Source organism: Watersipora subatra, chromosome 2 (assembly GCF_963576615.1).
Source record: "Watersipora subatra chromosome 2, tzWatSuba1.1, whole genome shotgun sequence".
In the NCBI taxonomy this organism is placed as follows: Eukaryota; Metazoa; Bryozoa; class Gymnolaemata; order Cheilostomatida; family Watersiporidae; genus Watersipora; species Watersipora subatra.
The window spans coordinates 30810394-30838273 of NC_088709.1; positions in this window are offsets into that span (position 1 = coordinate 30810394).

Below are 27880 nucleotides of genomic sequence, written 5' to 3' on the forward strand. Positions count from 1 at the left end.
TAGAAATGTTAAGTTTTAGTTGTAATTATTATTACCAGTAGTTGAAATTTTCTACAAGCAGTAATTCACAAAGTCAGCTACTTTGTGACTAAGTGTAACCAGTTGTGTGTAACCAGGTATGTGTTAACAGTGCAGGTAAATGTACATTATATGAAGCTCTTTTTGTATATACATACATTTTCCATGAATACATTTTGTTCGTTAGATTGGTTATGTTGGCATGTTTATAGCTCAAAGTTATACTGCTGCTTTAAGAACAAAAATTTCATTGCAGATGGCTAGTGGCTAAAGTCGAGTCCAGATGAGTCTTGTTAGATTACCCTCACTAAGTTTTGGCTAATTGACACTGTTTGATGATAGCTTCTAATTTACTTTGCCAAGTGGTAGGCATCAGGTTGTAACATTTCCAAACATAAGTATGAGTGAGCGGGTAAAACGATCACAAGCATGTTTTATATAAATGTATTGAAAATTGGAATATATTATGTTTTTGAGTTATAAAGTTATTGAGAAAGCAACGCAAAAACTCAAATTTCATCAAAATTATAATACTCCCTGACATCCTATTTAAAAATAAAATGAGAACTTAGAGGGCAAGTTAATGAGCTTGATATACATAGCATCCGCCAATTTTGTACAAAGCAGTAATGCTTTGTACAAAATTACAAGATTAATAGTATTAACTTCATAAAAATGCACAGCTGCAGTGCACATCCAGTTTCGGGTTTTAAAGAATGTGCTCTCACAGTAAAAATGAATTGTTGCTTGTCTCGCATCATAAAAAGGAACAAGCAGTTGATCACATTAGGCAATTTGAAGTGCAGTTGCATTAGCAGTGAATGTCTACTGCACATTAGAAAGTTGTAATGCATCACAGCAATGATGCAGTGTTGCTCTAATGTGTCACAACCTTATTAGAATAGCAAAAATCGTGTACAACTTTAGTAGCAACGTGTTATCAGTCAAAAGTCTAAATCAAGCATTTTATTAAATAAAAGTGTTATAATTTGAAGAAGATAGCACAGCTGCACATATTATATTAGCCTAATTTATGTGATTGTGTTTTTACAAGTACACAACGCCTATATCTCTAACTAATGCTTCCTTCACCGCTATTATATATCCACCTCCTACAGTAGATGCTCCATCATTTTACCTTAAATTTAAAGCAAAAGACCGCAATACATTTTCTTTTCAACAACCAGATTTTGTCAGTGAGAAGATGGAAGCATCAGCATTAAGATCCACTGTTTATAACTATTTGAACGACTTGTGACAGTAGCTCAGTATTAGACTGTCTTTACTTAGTACAATGAGTGAAGCTAGTTTTATTTCAACTTTTGTTTTAACGTCTACCCAGCTAGTCATGTACTAGCAAAAACTAACAATAAAACAATTACATGTTCATTTCCTTAAATGTCTGTTCCTAAATATGGTGATACACATCAGCAAATATGCATGGACATAAGTTCTACGCATTAGAAGAGTGTGTGTTAAGTAAACCACCCCTATCCTGACTGCAGCTCATACAAAGTACACAATAACTGCACAAATAATAAAACGGTGTTCCTTAAATTCAACAACTGCATAAAAGAGTACTTTAAAATAAAAGAACAGTAACTACATCAGCTCATAAATTCACAATGCAACTACAAGCACAGAAATATTAACAGAATAAAAAAAAACAATTTTACTGTAATTGAAGACGCAAACAGAAAATTTTATTCCTACACATCGCTGTCTATTAGAATATTAGAACATGCAGTGTACTTCATATATTGTCTTTAAACATTGCAGAACATGTTTGTTGCTGCTTTTACCATTAAGCGGTTACCAAAAAGCTACTGTGCAGGTTTTTTTGCACACAGTGATTCGGTTTTGTTAGAAAAGGGGAAAAGATGACAATTATCCCACGACCAAAAGAGCGGAACAAAATTAGAGTTTTTATGATAAATGCATGTGCACACAACTTACAAAAATTATTCATCAACAACGTCGCAAACCTTTGTTTCAGAATTTCATCAACAAATTTAACCATCGTTTTGTAAAGTCGTTAAAGTATGATAACGATTCAAAACACATATAAGCCTATTTAAATATGTTACCAAGTCTTTGTAAATTGTCGACAGTCTCTTAAAACTTACCTATTTGATCGGATTATACACAAATAGACAGATTAATTTGGCTGAAAATTGTCACAAAACGCTTGAAACCTTGGTTTAATAAAAGTTAAGACCGTCAAACGAAACGCCGAGCGACAGAGAATAGAACCATTAAGTTGTGCGCATTTCACGAAAAAATAACGTGCACATTTCACCAGTCTATAGCATTGTCAAATTGTTGAAGGTTTTTGTAATTAACGTAGAAGTACAGAAATCTTTTTTTTGCCGCTTTCAAAGTGACTGACATTTTTGAAACTTTTGAGTACTTTGGTATTCTAACTGATGATCAAAGCAGTGAAAGTAAAGGAAATGACGATGATATTTTTTTCTAACGATTCTTATGAGATTATTACAACATTTAATTACAAGTTTGGATGACTATTGAAGTGTAATAGTCACACTAACAACATCGATGATGGGTAATATGTTACTGTTATTATTTTTTGTAAATAGTTTTGTTAAATAGATTTTCTAAAAATCTATATAAATATCACAACTTCTTGATATTGTTAGCTATGACGTTTTGAAATGTAAACAGTATTGTACATTGGTTTTCTATTATTACTATATTAATAATATTGGTTATTCTAATAATATCAGTGCATTTTACTTCTAATATTTACCAATACTGCATTTCTCCTATTGCAGGGGGAAAAATATATACATATATTATAACCTTTTCCATTCATTATTGCTGTTTGTTGTAAATAATAACACCCACACCCAGTATATTACAGCTACCATTGCAGTTATCATATTGCGCTGCAGTGCCATTTGACAATATTGCATTTCTCAACCATCAGTACCCTTTCTTTTTTTCAATACCACTTTGGTCGTGGGCTGTATGACAGGGGAATTTCTAATAATGAAATGATATTAGAAAATAACTTCCCTTATCAATACACCTTCAACCAACAACTAACCAAATGGAATTTCCTAAATTCCATGAAATTTTAAAAGGCTCCTTTGAAGAGCCTCCACTTAATTGTTGCTACTACCTTATATTGAAGCTAGTCACAACTTCTGAACAAATATACAAAAATAGTATTACACAACGCATCACACTTGTGATAAACATTCAAAATATGTATCCAGCATTTACATAAGTACTCAGTTTTCTTTTACGTACTAGTAAATCTACTAGTACTAGTAATCTATTATATCATGAAAGATCATCAAGTGTGCTGATAAAGCATAAATAATGAGTGTTTAAACAATTATTCTGACGGGTATGAAAATTCTTGATTAGCAGAGGTGTTGAAATGGTGAAACGTAAAAAGTAGAATGTTGTGAAATCTATTGATGGGGACTGAGAACATTGTGACTGAGAACCAACCTTTTATACCAACATGGAAACATTGCTTTGGACAACCTTGTTCTTATTATGGTACATACTAATGCCCTGATTAGAGATTCCTCGATTCTAATTTCACCAGCCGATTCAGATACCGATTCAGATCGTTTGTGTTGCATTGATAGTTGTTCATTTTATTATGAAAATACAAACATAATGCAAAGAAAACATGAATATTATTGTATTTATTTGTTTGCATTTATGGAAAAAAATATATATATACATATTCGCATACTGACATACCGTGCATGTAGTAACAAAACAGTCCATGTTTCTTGTAATTTGTAAATAAAGGTAATTACTGTTAGTGGTACAGTTCTCTCTGTGATAACGAAGTCCCTCTTCTATTTCTAGATGAACTGCTGCACCTGTACAAGTTTAGAGCAAATCAATGTTTCTTTTAATTACCGTTAGTGATTCAATTATCTCAGTAAGACGTCTCTTTCTTCCATCACTATCAATGTAGCCAAGCGTACTGAAAGGGAGACTCACTTGCCAAAGATTTTGGAAAACAGGTTACATACGGATAACCACTGGGGTTATCATTTTTTGTACAATACAAACGATACATTGTATCATCAGGATCAAGAGAGTGATAGATAACTTTATGCGTCGACTGTTTAAATTACTTTCGTAATGCTAGTAAATAGAAATATTACACTGCGTTCTTGTCTCCCATTTTTGTTATCTTGTTCATGATTGCCTGCAATAAATCTTATCGCTGTAATTGGGAAATACCACACTTTTTGTTTACGTTCTGGCTAAAAAAGTTTCCTACGCTGTGTTGATCAGGCTATACACATGGAATAGATTGTGTGGCAGGTCTGAAGTTCATTAAGTAAAAGTAAGAAGCTTACAGCTGATGATTTTTATTAGTATAGCAGGCTAAAATACAGTTTTCTGCTAAATGGTTGATCTGTAAAAAGTATCGGAAGGTTCAGATTTTTTAAGAAAAGATTGGGTGACACTAATTCAGATACTTGACACCCATATCGGCATCGATACTGATTCCGATACCAAAATCGGGGCAACTCTAGCCCTGATAGTTTAGAGCGCGGTGAGAGATTGTTAGTAGTAATAACTCAACATACAAAAGTTACATGTAAAACCCTAGCACCCAAGCAAATTGATGTGCAATGTAGTTTGGTTTGTGAATAAAGCAACAACTATAAATGTGGGGACAATTACTTTGTGCTTATGGGGTGCAATTGATTGAAGAATTTGCGTGAACATACACCCCAAAAATCAAAAGCATTAGTTTGTATCGAGTATGATGCCACTTTTTCTATTCTCCATCGGTAGCTCTAGAAATGTGAACAAAAGCAGCTCACATTATAGTAAAATTCAGGGTGCCGTGAAAGATTGTCAGGTGTAATAGGCATACATGCAATTAATCTGTAATGCTAGTAAAGGGTTGATTGATGCTGTTGGTAGGGTACTGGTCTATCATGGTCAAAATTGCGAGTTTGCATTGCAAATACTGCAATCTCTTCTTCTAATGGTCAACTGTGGTTGCAGACTGACGGATGGCCAGACAAAACTCTTATAATGGTAACGTTTATAGCAAAGAGTACATTGAAAACTAGTACCATGGAAGAGTGGTTTACCATAAATATTCATTATGTCTGATAAATATTCATACAACTGTTCTGAAACGACATCCGGTGGTTGTTTGATGCGGCTCTTAGACTGTTGAACAATCTCGCAAAAGACTGCCAGTTCACATAATGTATGATGTAATCGTTTTTTAAACCTTCATCCATGGTAGCTGTGGCACCATGAACCAACTGACACTGCTATGATTATTATAGCAAAAATTCAAATAAAGATCAATAACTCATAAACAACTTCAGCTAAATTTGTGCGAGTCAGATGTATTTAAGAATCCCAAATACTCATTTTATACAATAACATTGGTATTTTAACCTAATTGAACAACTCTCTAATGCAATCTTTACTACAAAAAATGTTGTGTCGGTTCATATTTTTGTTTGAAGCCATGTTTAGACGTTATGAAAAAATATTTTTTATACAGGAATCAAACTAGAAAATTTTATTTTGAAGACATTTACGCTATTAACTGCACCAGTAAACTACCTTTTCCTAAAGAAGAATAATTGTGCATGTTTATTACAAGTGATGATCTCTAACGTTGCATGGGACTGCTGTCTTACTAATTAAAATTAAAATCACAATTACCATCAACATAAGTTGAACTGTACACAACAGACACATCTATATATAACTGAGAAACAGATGTTTATCTATTTTTCTGCTAGTAGTTAGTTTACTAACTGTTAGTTTAGTAACTGCTGTTTTCGGAAATCTGTTGGCACCTGCTGTCATTTGCAGCTTTTTTGTAAAACGATTCTCAATATCTTGTCTAGATAACGCATATTTTGCTAAATTAGTCTGCATTTTGCAGCATCAAATTTCAAACCGTTTAGTTTATATAAATTTTAACTATGTTTAATTTGGCCATTTTAAATTTTAAAAAATTTGAGTCGAATAGTAACAATTTTTTTTTGTGTTTTGTTACGCTACAGCTTCATATCCTCGTTTTTGTCATACTGTAATGTAACAGAAATAGGATCATCATTTTTTTGCAAGTTGCATAAACTAGTACAATAACCATTCTCATAATTATCATTTCAGGTGCCGTCAGCATATGTCCAACCAAAAACCTTGGTACTGTGTCTTCAGGAACTATCGAAAGTCCTGGTCACCCTGAGTGGTACCACTCTTCTTATGACTGCATTCTCACTTTGATTGTACCTAAGCAATCAGTGATTGAGTTCAGATCAACGGGTACTTTTAGAGTGAATAGCGACATATTTGGTGGATGCAGTGATGATGAGTATTTATATTTAGTTCTGCCATCAGCAACAGGTGCTTCATATATGTCACTCTGTGGTGTAAAGAGTGATGGTGGGCTAATCAGAAGGATACAGACTGAAAATGAGATATATACAATGTACCTTCAATTCCGTTCAATGAACAGCAGAACAGGCTATATTTTTCAGCTGAAATATACAAGTATGTATGTTTCTACATTCAAGGTTGACCAGGCAATATAAAAAAACAGTGTGTGCCGGTTTCATTCTTTCGCAGCAATAGTCAAAGTCAGTGATTAATACTACCACTCCAAATACATAGTATTAAAAACTTTTACGCATGAAGAAAATGTTTTTCTCAGTTTCTGAGGCAACGTTTTTGCTACAACAGTGTGTCTGGGCAAGACACAATGAGTGATTTCAATACACGGAATTTCTTTTTCATGAGAGTAGCAACTCCCAAGTGGTTTTCTAGCATGGCTGAGGCCTATCAAAACATACTGAACCAATGACATCCAAAGGAACGTAATGGTAAGACACAAAATCTTTAACGCTTAAGATATCCTTGCTTTTTTCGTTGTTTTCAAAGGCTCACAGAAAATAAACTGTTCATGAATTTATTTTTTCTTCACACACCTAAGAAATATAATTAGGTGGATAAAATTGGACACATCATTAAATGGGTTCAGTTGCAGAGGAATGTTTGTTAGACTCGTTTTTTTCTTCGTTAACTTGTTGCAAAAAACTTTTGACCCATATCCGCAATTCTACCACAAAAAATACCATTGAAGAATGTTGTTCAGTCTTTTTTGCTTTTTTTGCCCAATACACTTCTAGTCATTTCAAGAGTACATGGCTTGATTAGTTCTTTACCCACAGTGTGGCTGTTTTGACTTAGCCTCTTGACAAGCCGCCCAATAGGAAGTATGAAGCAAAGGCAAGTTTTCTACAAATTCAAGTTAGGGCAATGCACCGTCGAAGCCAAATCATGTCATCTTCACATTCAAGGTTTCTACTTTGCATGCAGCCTCACTACCGTGCTTCCTTTAAAAATGATCATTAAGCTTTAATGGTTTGAGACGCATTGAGGACGTTAGGGGCCATTATTTTTAATTTCAATTGTTAAACCATACCGAACATAGTCATCCTACTGGATTTTTTTACATGATCAATAGAACACAAAAGAAGTTTTCTAAATTTATAATTTTCATGTAAACAAAGTTTAATTTCTTTGCATTTCAAAAAAAAACTTTTTAACCAAGAATTCATATCCAATTACAGATTAACCTTGTTTTACAGACAAAGTTGCTTGTTGTTTAACATTATAAAGATTGACATTTTGGAGTTTTGTATGGGAAATTTTGTAAACAAATATAATGTTCAATATGCATATTGTACGAAATAAGCAACAGAATTTACTTATCTTAGCACCTATTGTATTTTAAGCAACTTGAGTCATTGCTAAACAAATATTTAGCTACATAAAAATTGATTTCATTCTTTAATTTCATTTTTTAAGAGAATTGGGTAGAGCACAGCGTGCAAGCAACTATGTACGATCAGAATGCTAGATGCCCAACAATACTTTTTATGTTTGTTACAAGATAGTTGTTTACCTTGGTAGTGTTGAGTGATTCGAGTGTTGACGTTAATGTAAATAATCTAAGTGGCTGGCTAGCCCTAATAATAGTAATAAGTTTTAGCTGTAAACTGATTGTCTAACGCTATCGTCCTATACCATGCTTGAACTGTAGTCTCATGAACTCTCGTTGTTGTTGCACTATTGAAATATCGGCTAACCCAGTGTTATCATAAATCTAATTGGTTAATACGTGACATAACATCCTCCCTTTTTTCTTGAGGAAACGAACTATAAAATATGACGCATGGGTGAGTAAGATAATAACAAAACTAATATAAAATACTATGTACAATGTTAGTGAGTAGCTGGTTAGAACTCTGCAATCCTTTGTGGCAAAGTCCCCAGACTTGCTCTCCGACTTCTTCTGGGTGTCAAAGTCGGAGCACCCGGTGAACCTGCTGAGGTATCCAGAGCTGTTGCCTCATCTGTTTCCGATGATCTCTGTTCAGTGTTGTCCCCGTTAGCTGAAGCAGACATGTTAGCACTAAGATCAGGCTTTAGGTGAACTCGGTTACGCCTCAGAGTAGAAGAACCAGTCTCAACGATGTATGACCTAGGATTCTGATGATGAGATTTAACCTGAGCCTGACGCCTCCTGTTTTTATTACCAGTACGAACAAGTACCTGATCTCCTTTATGAAGAGGTTTGAGTGCATGAGCACTTTGATCATGGATAGTCTTTTGAGATGTTTGACGAAGTAGCAGATTCTCTTTTGCTTCTGGTACTGAGGGCATCATCGTCTCTGTGGTAAGTGGAAGTGGACCACGTATACACCTGTTAAAAAGAAGCTCAGCTGGGATGAACATTAATCCTGAAAGGGGTGTCTGTAGGTAAGCTAACAGTGCTGCATACACATCACTACCTGAATCATTAGCCTTTCTTATGAATTGTTTCACAGTTTGAACGTAGCGTTCTGCCATACCATTTGAACGCGGGTAGTTTGGGCTAGATGTTATGACATTGAACCCCCCACTCCTTTGCAAAACTAGCCAAGCAAGCACTACCAAATGGCATGTTATTGGCTATGATGGCTACAGGAATTCCATGGACAGCAAATATGGACTTCAAAGCAGAGACTACATCTTCACTCATTTTCTGTTTCAAAACTCGTAGCTCTGGAAAGTGAGAGAAGAAATCAACAACAAGAAGATAGCTCTTTCCTTGAAACTCTAAAATATCCACTCTCACTTGGTTCCAAGGAAGACTGGGAATCTCATGAGGTATAAGTGGCTCTTTTTGTTGGTGATTAGCAAACCTTTGACATGTTGAACAACGAGATACCATCTCCTTAATGTATGAAGATATACCAGGCCAGTATATGCTCTGACGAGCTCGATCTGTACATTTTTGCATGCCTAGATGACCTTGGTGAACTCTGTTGAGATAGTCTTTTCTAAGAGTACTAGGTACAACTAGTTGCTCACAACAATAAATGAAGCCATGTTGAATATGCAGCTCATCTCTGACTGACCAGAAAGGAAGAATGGAGTGAGGAACTTGTTTTCTACTAGGCCAACCTTTCATTATAGTTTGTCTAAGCTCTTTCATTACAGGGTCTGACTGGTATGCAGCGGATAAGATGCCTTTAGCTTGTTCTTCTATTTGGACAGTATGTATCATTACCACTTCTTTCTCCATATCACCTGATTCATTAGCTAGGCATGCTCTAGAGAGTGTACCTGCCAAATACAAAAACTTGCCAGGAACATAGGAAACTCGTTGTATGTCATACTTGAGCAGCCTTAGCAATAGTATCTGAAGACGAGGTGAGGCTCGGTGCAGAGCTTTTTTAACATAGGTGACCAAAGGGTTGTGGTCAGTCTGTATGTCTATTTGCCTCCCATAGACATATCCATGAAATTTCTTACATCCAAAAACCATGGCAAGTAATTCTTTGTCAATTTGAGGCCAGTTCTGTTCAGTTTCGGTCAAAGCTCTGGAAGCATAAGCTACTGGATGGTTGTCTTGCAGTAGCACAGCACCAAGTCCAGATTGTGATGGGTCCACCTGCAAAGTTGTTGGTTTGGTGACATCAAAATAGTGCAGTACTGGCGAAGAAGTGAGACGTTCTTTGATCTTTGACATAGCTCCTTCTTGTTCATAGCCCCATTTCCATTCAGCATAAGACTTCAGGAGAACTCTAAGGGGTTCTGTAATTGTGGATATGTCTGGAATAAATCCTCTCAGAAAACTAAGTGTGCCAAGCACTCTTTGGATACCAAGTCTGTGAGTAGGATTGGGCATTTCGTTTATGGCCTTAACCTTTGTAAGGTCTGGTTTCAGTCCCTCTGCTGAAACAATGTGACCTAAATAGGTTACCTCAGATTTGTTGAGTTGTATCTTCTCTGGATTGAACTTTACATTGTGTTTCCAAGCACAATTTAGCAGTTCTCTCAAGTTTTTTTCATGATCTGCTTGGTCTTTGCCAAAGACGATAAAGTCGTCAAAATACATGGCCACGTTGAGATGTCTAAACACCTCTTCAACCCTCTTCTCAAACACCTCCGTCGAGGAGTTAATGCCAAATGGTAATCTTTTGAAAGCAAATCTGCCAAAGGGAGTGTTGAATGTCGTAAGTAGCTGACTACTCTCATCTAGTGGTACATGCCAATATCCATGTTTCATATCTAATATAGAGAAAATCTTCATCCCGGCAAACTTGTGTGCTAAGCCATCAAGAGTTGGTATATGGTGATGCTCCCACAGCACGGCCTTGTTGAGCTCTCGCGGATCTAGACATATCCGAACATTGCCATCTTTTTTTTCTACCACCACCATACTGCTGACCCATTCTGTGGGCTAATCAATGTCAGCAATGATGCCATTTTCTTTCATTTTCTGAAGCTCATTTTTCACCTTGTCCATCATAGATAGAGGTATACGTCTAGGTTTGTCAATAACAGAAACAACATGTGGGTCAACTCTGATGGTGTGTTTACGACTTAGACAGCCCATACCCTCAAAACAGTCTTGAAACTCTTGTACTATGTCATCAGCATTAACATTGTCAAAGCGCTTAACTAATCCCAAGTTTATGCAGGATGACAGGCCAAGGATAGGTTGAAGATTTGCATCTACAAGTTCAAACCACACTTTATGCCTAGTGGTCTGATCACTTGATTGTGTTACTTTGGCTTTGCCCACATTACCAATCCAATGCTGAGGGTAAGAGGTCAGACCTGCTGAGCTGGGCTGGATATCTGCTTTCAGATCTTCAGCTATGGTTAAAGGAAGAACATTGACTTCAGCTCCAGTGTCGATCTTGAACGTTATCTGCTTTTGTCTTTGTCCATGTGTCCACAAGTATTTCTTCGTCCAAGTCCTTTCCGTGCCCTCATTCCCGTCTATGAGACCTATGAAGTAGTCCTTAACAGCTATTCTTCCTGTAGAAGAGACAACACTGCTCACATCCTTACTTGAACAAACTTTCTGAAAGTGGTTCTTCCTGTTGCACTTCTGACACGTCTGGCCAAATGCTGGACACTTGCCCTTGACATGATCATAGCCACAAAACTTACAGGTGAACTTGCGTGGAGCTGGTTTAGGAGGATGTTTAGATGTGTCACTGCCGCTCACAGTGCTCACTGATTTGCTTCCGACAATGTTCTCTAGTTGTGATTTGGTGACCTCTGATGCTCTTATAATGTCTATTGCACAATTTAGTGTAATCTGATCATCCATGAAAAGCTTCTCTTTAAGTTTGGTGTTAGTAATACCAAATGCACACTTTCAGAGCATCATCATTTCTCTAGTTTCACCAAACTCACACTTGGAAACTTGAGTCCGTAACCGCTTTACAAACATATCTATAGTTTCACCTTCAGACTGTGTTATTGACCAAAACACATACCACTCGTATAGCCTATTACAATGAGGGTTAAAGTAAGTTTCAAATTTTTCTAGTACATCAGGAAGTCTTGTTTCTAGTTCAGGAGGATCTACTGTACCATCAAACTCAAATTGGTCAAGTATCTCAACAGCTTTTTTACCAATACAGTGGCGCAAAATGGCAATTTGCCTTAACCAGATGGGACCGTTTGCATTTGGATAATTACCATCCTCCCCTCTAGGAGCAGCAATCAAATTCACAGTAGTCAGGTAGTTCTCAAAATTCCTCCTCCAACGTCTCCAGTTCTCAGCAACATTACCAGTGTCTAGGCATAACTCAGCAGGAGGGGACAGCCCTAATGCATCCATGTCACGAATACCTAAGACAACAAGATATCAACACAAATCACACGAAAGTAGTTCAATCAACACTAACACTTAACAGTTCATAAACAATTTTCACAACACTTTAGCGTTGGGTTTGGTCACTCAGTCGTTAGTTGAGTGCTCTAGCTGCCACCATGTTACAAGATAGTTGTTTACCTTAGTAGTGTTGAGTGATTCGAGTGTTGACGTTAATGTAAATAATCTAAGTGACTGGCCAGCCCTAATAATAGTAATCAGTTTTACTGATTGTCTAACGCTATCGTCCTATACCATGCTTGAACCGTAGTCTCGTGAAATCTCGTTGCTGTTGCACTACTGAACTATCGGCTAACCCAGTGTAATCATAAATCTAGTTGGTTAATATGTGACATAACAATGTTTAGTTTGTTTTGCTACAGCTTAAAATCGAATAGGTTTTTTTAATTTTCTATAATTATCTACTCACTAATTTAATGTAACTTTGTTTGTTAAACCTTTGAAAAATTCATACATTTCTGTACCTAATTCAAAAAAAGTCATTTTGTACAAAAATTATCTAATAAATCATTATTCAATAAAATTTGTGATATGATATTTTCTGATCCGAGCACTAGAAATTATTCCCATGCTCAATAATTTTAATCCACCGCATTGAGACTTTGAACCAATGGAATATCATCACAATGCACGTTTGTTTGCTTCCTGTTGTTATTGATAAAAGCTTGCATAAATTAGCTGTGAATTATACAGACTGGCTTTTTGATGTTTTTTGAGTTTCTAATGTTTTGACAATCAACTTTCTAAGTTTGGAAAAACTTATCATGATCTGTGCCTTCTATTGAAAAATAACAGTTCCATGTCTTGTTTTATATATTAGTGTTAAAGATTGTGTTATTGTGATCTATATGATGGCTTAGATATGAAATGATGATTAAGAAAAATATGCAATTTATCCAAGGCTTTTTGGTCATCATCTACTTTTTCATTACAAATTCTAAATGCCAATAAAAAAAATATATATATATTGAGAGGTTGATTAGAATAACTGAGTAGTAGATCAACTTTGTATCAGAATTTCTTAATAGCTATTAATGCAGAATTCTGTGGTTACTGTTGCCTAGAGGCAATAGTTGCTTTTAATATAAGTCTACTGCAACAATCATAGTACTTTATTGTTTTAAAAGTAGTGAAATTTTCTAGAGTGATAGGGATGCGTTGGTAAAACAGGTTTTAAAAATTTCGTTCTCAAAAAATTGGCGAGCACAGTTGAGAAGAAATATTGTTATAAAAATATATAATCATAATGCAATAAGATTTAAACAAACTGTCAGTCTATGTTGATTTTAACTAAAATTAAAAGTAATATATAATATAGGTTAAAACAAGTATATTGGTACAGTTAGTCATAAATGATAAAATGCATTTATTTCAATATTCCAGCATTCTTGATAACAATATTGTAATCGGAAATTCATTTTACATAAATTTTCATTTCAATGATGTCATATTTACAGTTGGTGATACTCGGCTCTCATCTTCTCTACCAGCCCAAACTTCACCCAAAACAACTAGGTTTGTGACAAAACAAACCAAAATGATTTCTGCAACTTCTAAATTTTCCCCAACTGAAAACTCCTCCTATGTTGAAAGCATTGATTCTACCATGCATTATTTCATAAACATAAGCAATCATTCAGCATCAGCGCATTTTTACATCGCAACAAGCCAAAAACCTATACAAAATGCATTTCGAAATGCCCTTATTGGATGTGGTGTAGCAGTGCTTCTGATTGGAGGAACAGTGGCAGCAGTGATTATAGCAATGAGAAAACTGCAAATGTAAGTAAGCTTTAAAAGCTTTGAATATTAGCTTAGAAAAATAAAACATAATTGCATAGCAGCCATCTTAGCAGTTCAGAAACTAATTCCAATTTTAATTGGCTTTTTAAAAAGAACTTTTCAAACTTCATGTCTAAAATTTTGGTATTTTTCACCGTTTTTGTGGAGTATGCATTTTCTGACTATACTGTTTTACAAGTTCATTTAGCTTATTATTTCAAGACAAATTTTTATTTTGTGTTGCTAGTAGAATACCTAAAACATTGTAATTTGAAAACTGAACGTGGTTCGAGATAAATTTATTACAATAGAGGAAAATTCACTGCAGAAATATGATTCCTACTAACCAAATTAGAAAAAGGTTATGCCCAACTAGTTCTAGGTGTCTGAGAACATGCAGCATTGCAGTCTCTGAGGAAAGAAACTATATTGTTCTTCTTTTCAAATTCTGCACAAGTTTCCACATAAAGTATCAATATTTGAAAAATCTACACTAAATGAGTATAAAATCAACTACTTGTTACTTTCTTTAAAATAGCACAACTTAAGGAAAATATAGTGTGACCCCCAATCTATTATTTTTGGACACAAATTCTAAACATAGGTATCAAAATGTCCCTAAGGTGTATTAAATATTGTGGCATTAACCTATTAAACAAAGAAGCTAGATAGTTCACTGATTAAAAAAAATATTTGCTATTTTCTGATGAATTACATTAAATCAGATTAGAACTGATTGTTGTAGTCATTCTTAGTTGTTATGTTACAAGTTTTCCAATTGTTCCGAATTCACTAAAGGTTTTTTAAAAAAGCGCCTTTTAAAATTTAGGCTGTAGCCGCCAAATATGCAACCATTTCGCTGCTTTTAAACCAAGACATTTTTTAAAAACATATAATAGTTTTCTATAGATTGTTTATCGTGTCTAGACAATTCTTAACATAATTTCTTTTAAGCTTGAAACTGCTTTTAGGGTAGACTAAAAGTGAAATTTTACAGTTGGTATGTGTGTAAATGTAATCAATATATCAATATGCCTTTAAAAATAGTTCACAAATCATTATTATCTAGTTTTTTTAATACTGAAAATATGTAACATGAGTATGTGTGTAGTTGATTATCAGTGGAAGAATTCTTCATAAGACCATTTCTCAAGTCTGTCTTGCTATTAGTTGATGGTAACAAATGACAGCTATTTGGTCAAAATATTCAAGTCTTGTGCTAAAAGCTTGGTTGTTTATTTTTCTAAAATTTTAGAAACTTCTATACCTGGAACCATATGCATGTTTTTATTTTGGTTTTGGAGAAACATTTTTATGTAGGACTTGTATATTTTTAATTAATATTCACTCAATCACTTTATTTTGTGATTTATTGCAGACACTTAAGTAACCACAGTTCAACAACTACTGATCCGAGAGAAAGTTACCTTAACAATAGGAACACTGATGGGGATTTTAGTAAGATTTTGTTTACCGGTGATTTTATATTAAGTCAGGGTTTTACCACCATTATTATAAAAAAAGAGATGCATTACAAATTTCAAAAGCAGTTATGAACTTCCTATTTCTATGTGACTTCATTAGGAAACTGCTGCAGTTTTCATGCAATACTAAATTATGTAATATGATAGGATGTCTTATATGTTGCTGTATCTGAGTGCACTCATTATAATAAGGAGGTGTAAGAGCACAAATGCATGGTAGTCATTCAATTTAGAAATCATGAGTGTTTGTACGGATGCCTGCAAAGTTCTGTATATCATTATGGCATTTGTTTGTCAAAGCTTGAAATGTTGTTGTAATAATATTTAAGCTGATAAACTGCTTGTGCCTTTTTGTTTGTGCCTTGCTCGTTTCCTGTTTTTCCACTACACCTCCAGCTACTTTATATACTTCAAAGTGTACTCCTCATACAATAAGCCCTATTGTACTGTGGTTGTAAAAGACTATTATTTTACTCATGCGGTTTGACAAAATGTTGGCATGGTTTAAACGGTTTAAAACTTTGCATGGCAGTTCAGCTTTTTTTCCAGCTATGAAAAAAAATCTTGAACTGTTTTGGCCAAGTTCTGCACCCTGTTTTACCATTTGTTAAAGTTCATGTCAATTACAGCTAGTGGTAGTACAGAAGAAGGAAGCTCAAGTGCAGCTCAAAATAGCTCTGTATTTGATGAGAGAAAGAAAGATGTTAGGGAACTTTACACCCAGCTAAACACGCTAAAAATGTAAGAAAGAATATTGATTGCTATTTCGTCATAAATATTTGATTTTCATTGCTAAAAGTAGTTTTAATAAACTAAACAATACTTAACAACTTTAGTTGTTGTTTCCAAAATTATTTTTCTAAAATCATCACAAAAATCCAACTTCATATTATTTTCAAAAAAGCTTTTTTATTTGCGAATATCTTTTTCAAAACATGTCAAACAAAATTGCAAAAATAGCTAGTATTAGGAGCATGTTCAGAATTTAATTTGGTCAAGAATTAGAGCTGCCAACCTAAAAAATTTTATATCCTTTATTAGCTGCCAAAGTGTTCTGATTGATGCTAATGTGTTTTTAACTAAGCCAAGTATCCAATTTCTCATCATCCAAAATTACAACTGTATCAAAATACAGTTTTTTATAGTAGTACTTAAAGTGTTTAATACTAAAAGTTATATAACTATATTTTTCTTCAAGGTATAGCACATTTTCATTGGAACAAACGAGTTTCTAATTGCACTTTTTTCTAATTACTTTTGGAACACTATTTTGGAAGCATATAAGAATCAGAACTGCTAACCCAAAGTCTTTTAATTCCTTATCATTTGCAGACATGTCCCAATTGATGCTGGTTATATAAATTTGGTTATGTAAACTACCTTATGTATCAAACTTCTCGTTGTTCAAAAATATAGCGGTATCAAAAAGAAGCTTTTTTGGAGTTCAGATTAAAATACTTACCGTTAAAAGCTGTACATCTCTATTTCACCTTAATTTGTAACAGAATTTTAACAAAAAAGGAATTTTGCATTTTGCATTTTGTCATTCTTATTTTGTAACTTATAGTTAAGACACCTCTAAGCGTTATTTGTTTTTAAGGACTCAAGAAGATGCCCACACATATACAGATCTTGTCTTGTAAGTAATAGTATTTTGTTTTATATCAACTAAGTCACTTTACAAATGAGTGTGTTATAAGCTATATCGGCTAGTTTCTTTACCAGAGTAGGAAGTATAAAGTGTAATTACATTATAATATAATTCACCAATTTTCCTAACCTGCTTGAGACAAGCTGTGTTTATACAATTTCGAAAAAAATGCAAACTCGGTAATATTATGCATTAATTTAGCAGTTTCTAAGCCTATATTATGAATGTAAGATAGCAACGATATTACAACTGACACAAAGATATTGCAGTTGCACGCTTAGCTATTTCACAATTTGCAAACAAAATCCTGCTTTGCTTAAAAGCATACATTTTTAATGAGAACTTATGTTAATGGGGCTCCTTAAAACTCATGCAAGCAATGCTTTATTCAGTCAACTGTCTTGTCTTGTAAACTTTGCCAAAATTCTTTTTTATTTTATATGCTTGTTGTCATCACACTTTTTTGACCTGAGTGTAACCAAATCTAAAGATTTTTCAGTTGGTTTGTTTCTTATTTATAGCAAATTTACAATACAATCTATAGCTTTTTTAGATAGAGCTATGCTACAAAACTTGTAAATATCTCGCAAAGAAATACTACAAGAACAAATACTTGCTATACTCTGAAATAATTATGGTCATATTTTTTGCAATGGTTACAATTTCCATGGTTGCAGCGCTTGTAACAATGCTATCAGTTACTGATAGCATTTTACAAGCGCTTTTACAGATGCATAAATATCAAGTGCTTTACAAATGTTTTTACAATGCCAAGTGAACACTTGGCAATCATAGTTGCGCGAGATCACAGCTTGCAACGATTATAAGCAAAATAGTTTCACATCATAGTAAGGTGGCTCTGCAGCCAAATGGTAATGCTCTTGCTATCGCACATTTGCCAAATGTTTGGGTTTGATTTCCGTGAAATGCAATTTTTTCTTAACGCTGGTTTTACATGAAGGGACATGACTCTTATTATAGTAAAGATTTTGGCTAGCTTAGTTTACTAGCTTAAGTTGCTCAGTTTTGTTGGGTAAAGAATTTTAGCCAATGGCAACTACCTAAGCTACCACTGCTCACGAGCTGTTTAAAATTTTGAACTTGTCGGTAGTGTAAGAATTAAAAATGTTGATTAAAAAGATTTTCTGTGCAGAAACTTTCTTTTATTAACTGAGCAATTTCAATTAATAAAAAAATTATTTTTTATTGGTTTTATTCAGCTAATGTTTCTGCATAATAGACTTCAAACCTGAAAGCCAAATTATTTTGTTACAGACCTGAGAAGAAAGTTTATGCTGTGAGTCTACACACCCATCTTAATCAGAATGACCTTCACTATGAAAATAGTAAGTTTGTCAAAGCGCATTTATCTAATCAAAATTTTTACATACCCTTTTATACCGAACAAACCTTAGTAAGTTTTGCTAGTTATTTTAATGAATATTACATTATAGTAACATCGTGATTATGTCATTCTGTGTTTTCATGTCAGTAATATTTGTATTTACATTGCATAACTTTACAAATATAATTTTTGGCATAACTGTTTATGTGAAATATTAAACCGATTCATAATTTTTTACCTAAACATGTGTTCAAAGGTTTTTCTGTTCTTTCAAACAAGAATTAGTTTTAGTTTGTAGTTCAAAATAGAAACAGTCAAGTATCTCCCTTACATCTGTCTAAGTGATCAGCTACTTGGTTACAAACACGTTTTTAATAACATATTGTTAATTTTTGTTAAACTTGAGTAACTATGCGTGGTTTCACATATACGTTGAATTAGTTCCTGTCTGTCATTTGAGACAAATGTGAACTATTGAATTTTTTTTCCTGTTTATTTCACTGCTTAAAGTTCATGACCTAACAATTTAAAAGTCAAATTAGGTCTCTCTGATTTTTTAGATCTAAATTTAGATATTTTTTCAGATCTAAAAATACTCAGAAGTTGTTACAATATCTCATTTTATTTCCTGAACTTTCTTTCAACTGATTTGCTTTGTTTAAATAATTGTTAGTGCATAAATGTTGTGTAAGTCATAGTAAAATAGTACTATACTGCTTAGAAATACTGAAGTTTTTTGTATGCTTCAATTACAGTGACTTTGCTAAGAGAATCCCAACTACCGTTGACTCCAGTTTCAAAGCTGATGAAACAGATGATTCTAACGAAACCTACACTGTGGTAGAAATGTCTAGCAGGTAATAGTGCATGATATTTATGCAATTTAGTCAAACTATTAATTTTTTCCTTTTATAAGTTTAACATTGTTCTGTTTTTTAAAATAAATATCTGAGCTTTGTCTAATTTCTGACCATGTTTTCTGATTTACCTTTAGCTAGCCAAGTTTACTTATTGTCTATTTAAATTATTCATTTATATGTAGTAATTACATAGGTAAGAATTTGAAACCACTTAAGTAAACTCCTAACATAATTGTAAAATTACTATTAAAATAAAACGATAATGAAAGTGTTGACTTTGAGTCTTGTAATATTTATGGTGAACGCTGAGCCACGATCTTTTTTATTATTATAAGTATTCCTATATATATCTTGCATGCTGTGTTGCTCTTTTTATTATATTGTATTGTTACTAACTTCTATCGCTATTGTCTTTTGCCTTCCGTTAAATTGTATCGCTAGTAAACTGTTAGTGTATTATAGCCATGTCAAAGTGTTAGCGACTCCATTTATATTCATTGTTATATGATTTTTACTTGGTTCCATGATCCGGAACGGGTGACAGGAATGTATATAAATGAGCGCACTCACTTAGTTGAGCAAAGCAATAGCTGTACGCTCGTCAGCTAATAGAATTTTCTTCTTTCATAAAAGTGAATGAAACTATACTCAGTCTCCCTTCTTTATGTAATAGTCTACTGTAAATCGTGCCATAGTAAAGGCCTGTCAATTATTTTACACATTGGCATGACAAAACGTAAATTATATTTAGTGTAATTCTTTCACAAATTAAAAGTCATTCAAAGTTTAAATCCTAAATTAATAACATCTGCATCACCATTACCTTAACAGTAAATCAATTTAGCAATTTTGTTGAATGAATTGTGAAACAGCTTGCTGCAGTTTGTTACTTTGTAATGGTTTTTATCAATAGTAGTTACACACGTGAAATTCCACAATTGTGTATTCGTTGTTTATTTACTACTCTAAAAGCAAGTTACTGCTCATTTTTGTTTTTTATTGATCATGAAAAAAGCTGAGGGAAACCCATTTTGTGTTTTTTACCGTTTTTAATTTTCTTCCGCCTTTAATTCTCCAAAGATGGCACTTTTCCATATAAATTTTTTTTTCAAATGGTTCAATTTTATTTGAATAAATTACTCTAAAATTTTAAAATCAATTTAAAATATTTAATTTTTTCATGTTCACCTCGTTACCATGCTTACTTTCCTTCTTGTTTTTCCATTTGTATGTTGCATGAGATTGCATTTTAGTATGAGCTATTTTATTCTTGATGATTAAATTAGGAGTGATAATGTCTAATTTTCCTTTAATTCTTTTTCGGTTACTTCATTTTTAACTCTCATCAGATGTCTGTTGGTGTTTAGTTGTGCTTGTCATTTTTCCTCACTTATTGCATCTCTCTTTGCTCACATCCATTTATTTTCTTTGCATGTTAAAGTTCTTGTTCTTCTTCATTATTTGATTGATTATCATTATTTGTAAATCAATTCTATTCTTGAGAGTGAATGATTAAAAAAATGTGCCGACAATGTGTTTTATGTGAATTTTTATTGTTTGTATTTTAAAAGCAAAGAAGATGCCCACGTGTACACAGACCTTGTCTTATAAGAATATGTAACAAGCGGATTCACCAAAATTAGTAATTTTCACTCCCTTCAAAATGTCAAAATAATTTTCCACTAAGGCTTATGACTCATGTTACTAGAAAACTAAATCCAATAAAATCTTTTCATGAAGCAAAATTATGGTAATAGTTTTCTTGACAGTTATGACTGGTTTAGAGTCTCTTCTCCCAGAATTCATTGTATTTTGCTTCAAAACAGCTCAAGTTAAATGTTGCTGGATAACTCATGTTTTTTACTAATGATACATATTTAATTTAGGGGTTTTGGTTTATCTTTGCTTGCTCTCACTTTAGCTTTCACAGCCTAAAACTTTCAATTATCTTTACATATTAGTTTTACTATTCACTCCTATGTTTTTTAAATAGATTGTTATATCATTTGATTAGTTGAAACCATGGAAACTTGGTCTTTTTGTATGAAGATTTTTTTTTAATGATTTCACTCGACTTGATATGTTAACTATAAGTGCTTTAATTTTCTACTTTGAATATGTCTTCTACTTAATGTTTTTTAGTTTTTATCCTTTATTAAGTTTTATAAAAACACATTTCAGTCTGTATGCATTTGACTGGGCATCAATTATATTTGTAAAGTATTTTGCTAGACTATTGGAAGCCAAACAGAGGCAGCTTTCCAAATTATATCACACCATCTGTCAATTGTATGAGATAAATCAATAAAAGTAATTCATTGCTCCTTTTCCTTCTAGCCATCTTGAACTTTGACTGAACACCATAAAAATTTTACGCACTTCAGAGAAGATACTTACTTTAGTTATTTATGCAATGATTTTTTTGCATGATGTGATTTCTCTCCTACAAAACCAGTATTAGTTGACTGAAAAAATTATACAGCAAATCCTTGCAATCTATATTTGACATGACGTTGAAGAGACTGTACAATGTATGTTAAAAAGTGAAAGTGGGCTAGTAAACTAAAAAATTTAAAACATTTTGCATCACAAAAAGTTAGAACCAATTAAAAACTTTGTATCATTATGTTGTAGCAATTGTTAATCAAAAGCATGTATAGTCTCGTTGTGAATGGAAGCAGAAAGAAACATTTTGGATTGAAAAATTAACAGTTGAGGAATGGTTATATTAAAATGTGGGAATTGTTTTGCACAAAAAATAAGAGTAATAATTATTAGGTTAAAATAATTAGTTAGCCAAAAAACCTATGATTAATAATATTAGCACTTGAAAGACAGAAGATAACTTATTAATATCTCACCCAGTTTATATTATTATCAATTTGAATAAGAGATCAATGGTTAATAATTAAACAAACAATTGAACTTATAATCAGAACTTAATAAAATAAAAACTACACTAATGCTAATAGCAAATGTTTAATAGAAAATGCTCAAAAATTAATTATTAGATGAACGTAACCACCCATGTTAGTAGCAATATTTAAAATCTTTTTGCCAGACAACAAAGAGAAGAAAAATCCTATATTTTTGATGTTTAGGAACAAAAGGCAAAGGGTCTCATTGTCACAATATCAAGAAAATGCTATACTAAAAAAGAGCTTAGGCTATAGTACATACATGGCTCATGTCAACTTGCATGCTTATATTGATTAAAAAGATGTTGTGGCATCTTACATGTAGGTCAGTTAAAATAAAATATGTCACAATTGGGACAGTTGTCTATACATTATAGCATTAGTCATGAGAATCAACCAAGCAAATACACTGAGATTCAGTTGTTATGCATACCAAGAAAGTCACTTCAAGTCTGAGATAATAAATTTAAATTTCCAAAACTAAATATGACATTTTTTACGAGTTTTAAAATTGAAGGTTTTCTCTTCTGATGTTACTCATTGAATACATAAGAAAACCCGCTTGTATTTTATTTAGTCAAACTACAACTTATGTGCAGAATTTTGATTTTTCTTAATGTGGCTTCTAATAGATATGATAGAGGTGTTTACCACCTATAACTTATGATCTTAGAGACACAAAAGAAGTGGTCCAGACACTCACTGCTAATGAGCAAATGCACACAACAGAATTGGTATTGACCGTGTGGTGTGTTCTGAAGTTTCAATTTGACATTTGCCACACCTACTAGTAACAAGAGGTGCATAGCTGTTCATCATGAGAAAGAAGAATGTTGTAGTGTATACCTGTAGTATGTAAGTGACTCTTAAGACAGCACGTGCAGTCTTCGCTAGTTCCAGTAGTAAACGGGGGGCATCTCGTATCCCTCGCGAGGCTTTTCCCATCCGTAGGTATCATTTCCGGTTAGTCATAATCACGATATGCTACATCCTCCTTTTAAAATATCTTTTCAGCCAATAGGTGCCAACACACCTATAACAAATAAAATACAACCCACAGGAGTATCATACTTCTCCGAGTCGTATGCACAGGCACAAAACACATTTAACTTCAACATCTCGCTCACACTCCATTTGTTTTTCTTTTCATTTCAATCCTAACAGTCAGTGTTAGCTACACTTGCATATGCTATTTACAAGTTCAATGCATGCACACCAGTATCTTATTCACAGGAAATTTTGGATACGCATATATTCACTATTTACAATTTTGATGCTTACTCACCAAGATACTCGAGACAGGCGGTGCCTACACACTCACCTACACGGACATACGACATGTCCTCGAGGTATCTAATGTCTCCTGGTTTATATCATTAGATTGATGTATTTATCTTCGCCAATATTCAACCATTCTGGCATTGGGATGTAACCCTTCTGAGAGGTACTCGTCTCTAAAGACATACCTTCCTCGCCATCTTGTGTGCACTTTTCTGTGCATGTATGGCGTTACATTGTCATTGCTGACATTAAAATCCACTATGTCCCTGTTTTCGATAACAGTCATACTTTTTATTTTGTTGGTTAATGACTGAAATAGGTTACGACAGCAAGCATCATTGTTGCACCTTTTTGCCTGTTATATCTTTTGAAGCACATAGGATATTCCGTGCAGATAACAGGGTGAATTTTATATGGTGTGAGTAACTGTGACCAGTGTCTAAATTCAGATGAAACAGTAAACAATGTTCTCCGGTTGCAAATATGGCATTCTGTAGTATCTCATGTGGACGAGTTCTGAAAATCTTACGGGGCCAATTTGTATATACACAATATAATTTTCAAATTTCCTACTACGATCAAATACATATGTGATTAATTCACGCCAGTCTGTCCTAGGTATGCTAATCAACTCCCGTGTAAAATCTGACAATCTTCGAACTATGGAGTTTCCTAACACAAAGGTATTCATATCTAAAATAAATATAACAGAAGCTAAATAGTGTGCAACAAATTTAATCTTTGCATATGTTTAAACGTTCTACCAGACCTAGTTCGTACCGCATTTGTTGTTTTTATGACCGGGCTTTGAACCACTTCAGAATACGTCCTTTTTAGTTGTTCCTCAACGTTATTTGGAGACGACGAATTGTTACGTTGTTACGAACAATCCCTCGCCACTTCCCTGATATCTTTGCACATACCTGGCCACCATACCACTTCAGCTGCTTTCCGTAAGCATTTGGTCTCTCCTTGATGTCCGGTGTGTATTTCTTGTAAAACCCTACCTCTTTCTAATTTAGAAATAAAGACTTTATTTAAATAGGAAAGTAGTTCATCAATCGATTTCAGGTAGCCTCTAAAAGTATAGAAAGGTTTCAACATTTCCGGGACCTCCTTACCTGCTGGCTCACTCTCTATCATAAACTTCTTCAACAGCCTCCTGACATCGTTATCGAAAAGTGCTGTTCTTATCCTGTTTAGCCTACCTGATGAAATCTGTAAAGAGTCCAACAACTCTAATACTAGGCTGGAGTCCTTCCAATTCCCAGTAGTGCATTCATCTAACATTGGTGGCCTTGACAGAGCATCAGTTAGCACCAACTTGGTCCTCGGAGTGTATTTTATTTTGCAGGTGTTATGTTTCTGCACAGAAGCAATTAAATAGAGTATTAAATTAGAGAAATGGTTTATTGCACACTCCAGAGACAACTGATTTGATAACAGAAAACCCAAGTATTTATATGTTTGGTCATAGAAAAGCTTTGTAAAAAGCTACAAGCATTATTAATAGCTATAATGAGACAGTACTATATAATATTAGCTTGTATAAAGCTTTAGCTAAAAAGCATAATGTTTGTTGGCAAAGTACCAGTAATACTTGGCACTTGCATGACACCTCCTCACTAAGCTAAAGGTTCTTTCTGGTTCTCTTAGACCTTCGGGGTTTGTCTCTGCTATACTCATCTCCATCAGGTAGACGAGGGTTGCGTGGTCTTCTTCTAGACGGAGGTTGCTCTGTTACAGTTGTAGGGGCTGGTAGTTGCAGTTTTATCTCCTCTGTTATATCAGGTTTATCTCCAGGGTCTTGATCTTCTTCTGTTGAGTATCTTGGTCTGAGTTGTTCAACATGTCTTCTCCAAGTAGGTCCCTTTGGTACCACTTTGACATTGAGACTACGAGTTCCATATCTCTTAGTAACAATGGCTGGAACCCATCTAGGTTGTCTGTTGCGTCTAGGTCCATGATACAAGGCATAGCATGGTGCTCCAAGATTGTAGCTGTGTATCTTGCTAACTGTCTTTTCTGCCGATCGGTTGACTTCTCTGGATTGATGAAACTGTGCTATGTGTGCGGGTGATGGCAATAGGGTGTCAATCTTGCATCTCGTCTGTCTTCCATTCAGCAGCTGTTGTCCAATAGTGTGAATAGTGCATACTGTATCAACATCATCCTCATCTTCTCTTGCATCAAACTCTTTATCAGGTCCAACTGGCAGTCTTGAGAGGACATCTGCATTTTGATGATGCTGGGTAGATCTGTATTCTATGGTGTAGTCATACTGATTTAGTACCAGTGCCCATCTTGCTAGTCTGTTGGCTGCTAGAGCTGGAACTTCTTTGGTAGGCCCTAGAAGTGTGAGAAGAGGTCTGTAGTCAGTTACCAAGATAAACCGTCGACCATACAGGTACTGGTGATACTTCTTTAGAGCAAATATGATTGAGAGAGCTTCTTTTTGTATTTGTCCATATTTCCTCTGTGTGCTGGTCAGTGTTTTTGAAACATTGGCTATTGGTCTCTCACTTCCATCAGGATAACGATGAAATAGTACAGCTCCCAGTCCAGTTTCTGAAGCATCACATGAGATTCCAATGTCAAGATCTGGGTTGAAGTGTGCTAAGACACTATCAGTTGATAGCATATCTTTCAGTTTGTTGAAGCTCTTTTCTTGTTCAGTGCCCCACTTCCAGGTCTCTCCTTTGCGTGTCAGTTTGTGCAATGGTCCTGTGAGTTGTGACAGATTGGGTATGAACTTGCTGTAGAATTGTGTAGCTCCTAAGAAAGATCTTAGCTGAGTTAAGTCTGTTGGGACTGGCATCTGTTGTACTGCATCTGCCTTCTTTCCTTTAGTGATTCCCTTTGCAGTGAGTTTGTGTCCCAGATACTCTACTGTAGGTTGAGCAAAACAGCACTTGTCTTTTCTACATCTGAGCCCTCTTTCTTCTAATCTTTGAAGAAGTCGACGTAAGTTTTGTAGATGGCTCTCTGCATTGGCTCCACTCACTAGTATATCATCTAGGTATACTGCTACTCCTGGGAGGTCTTGTGTCAGTTGCTCCATGATTTCTTGAAAATACCCTGGTGCTGAGCTTATGCCAAAGGGCAACCTCTTCTGTAGTAGTACTCCTCGGTGTGTTGATAGTGCTAGTCGTCGTTGACTTTCTGGTGCCAACAATATTTGATTGTAGGCATCTGCTAAATCAATCTTTGTGTAGCAATAGCCTCCACCTAGTTTTCTGATTAGATCTTCTGGTAGTGGGATAGGTTTCCTATGTGTTTCTAGCTGATTATTGATAGTCTTGGAGTAGTCTCCACATACTCTGATCTTCCCTGCAGCTTGACCTGTTGTAGATTTGCGTACAGGTACAACTGGTGTTCCATACTGGTTGAATTGAGTTGGTTCCCATATGCCTTTAGGTACACCTGCTTCGTATGCTTGGTTGAGCTCTTCTGTCAAGGCAATAGGAACTGGTCTGGGTCGGCAGAAGACTGGCTTTGTTGAAGGTTTGAAGTTTATCTCTAGTTCAAAGTTCTTGAGACATCCTAGCTCGTCTTTGAATATTTCTGGAAATTCTTTGCACATCTCCTTACACTTGATTTGTAACCTCCCATCTGGCTGGTTCTCTGTGATTGTTGATACAAGGTTCTGTTGTAGCTTGTCATCAATAGAGATGCCTAGTTGCTGTATAGCAGTTCTTCCTAGTAGGTTGAGATCTTGTACAGCACTAATCACAAATGGTAGTCTGACTTCTTTCTGTGCATCCAATTGGGCAGTTAGCTCACATCTGCCAAGCGTCTCTATGAGATGTCCTGAGGCTGATTTGTAGTTAACTGTAGTAGGTTTTAGGTTTGGCTTTCCTAGCTTCTCCCATATTGATTTACAGATGAAGTTGTCACATGCTCCAGTGTCCAGTTCAAGTGTGAAGTTGTCTCCCTCCAGTTTGATGTTTTCAGCAAGTTTCACCATCTTGGTTGATGTGCATTCTATCATCTTTACTGGTTTTTCTGCTGCAGATGATTTCTTTTTCTTGCATGCTCTTTCTATGTGACCTTGTTTAGAACAAAAGTTGCAGGTGGCTGCTTTGAATCTGCAGTCATCCGCTGTATGGTTAGTTCGGTCACATCTGTAGCATAGCTTTCCTTTTTTCTGCTTGTCAGGTGTAGAGTTGTTTTTCTGGATTGGTTTGTATCTTGATTTCTGTTGAGCAACCTTGTTGACTTTAGACGAGTTTCCATAAACTGTCTCTTTGGCAACTTTAGCTGCTTCTTCTGTCTCCTGTGCTACCTGTATAGCTTTGTTGAAGTTGAGTTCATT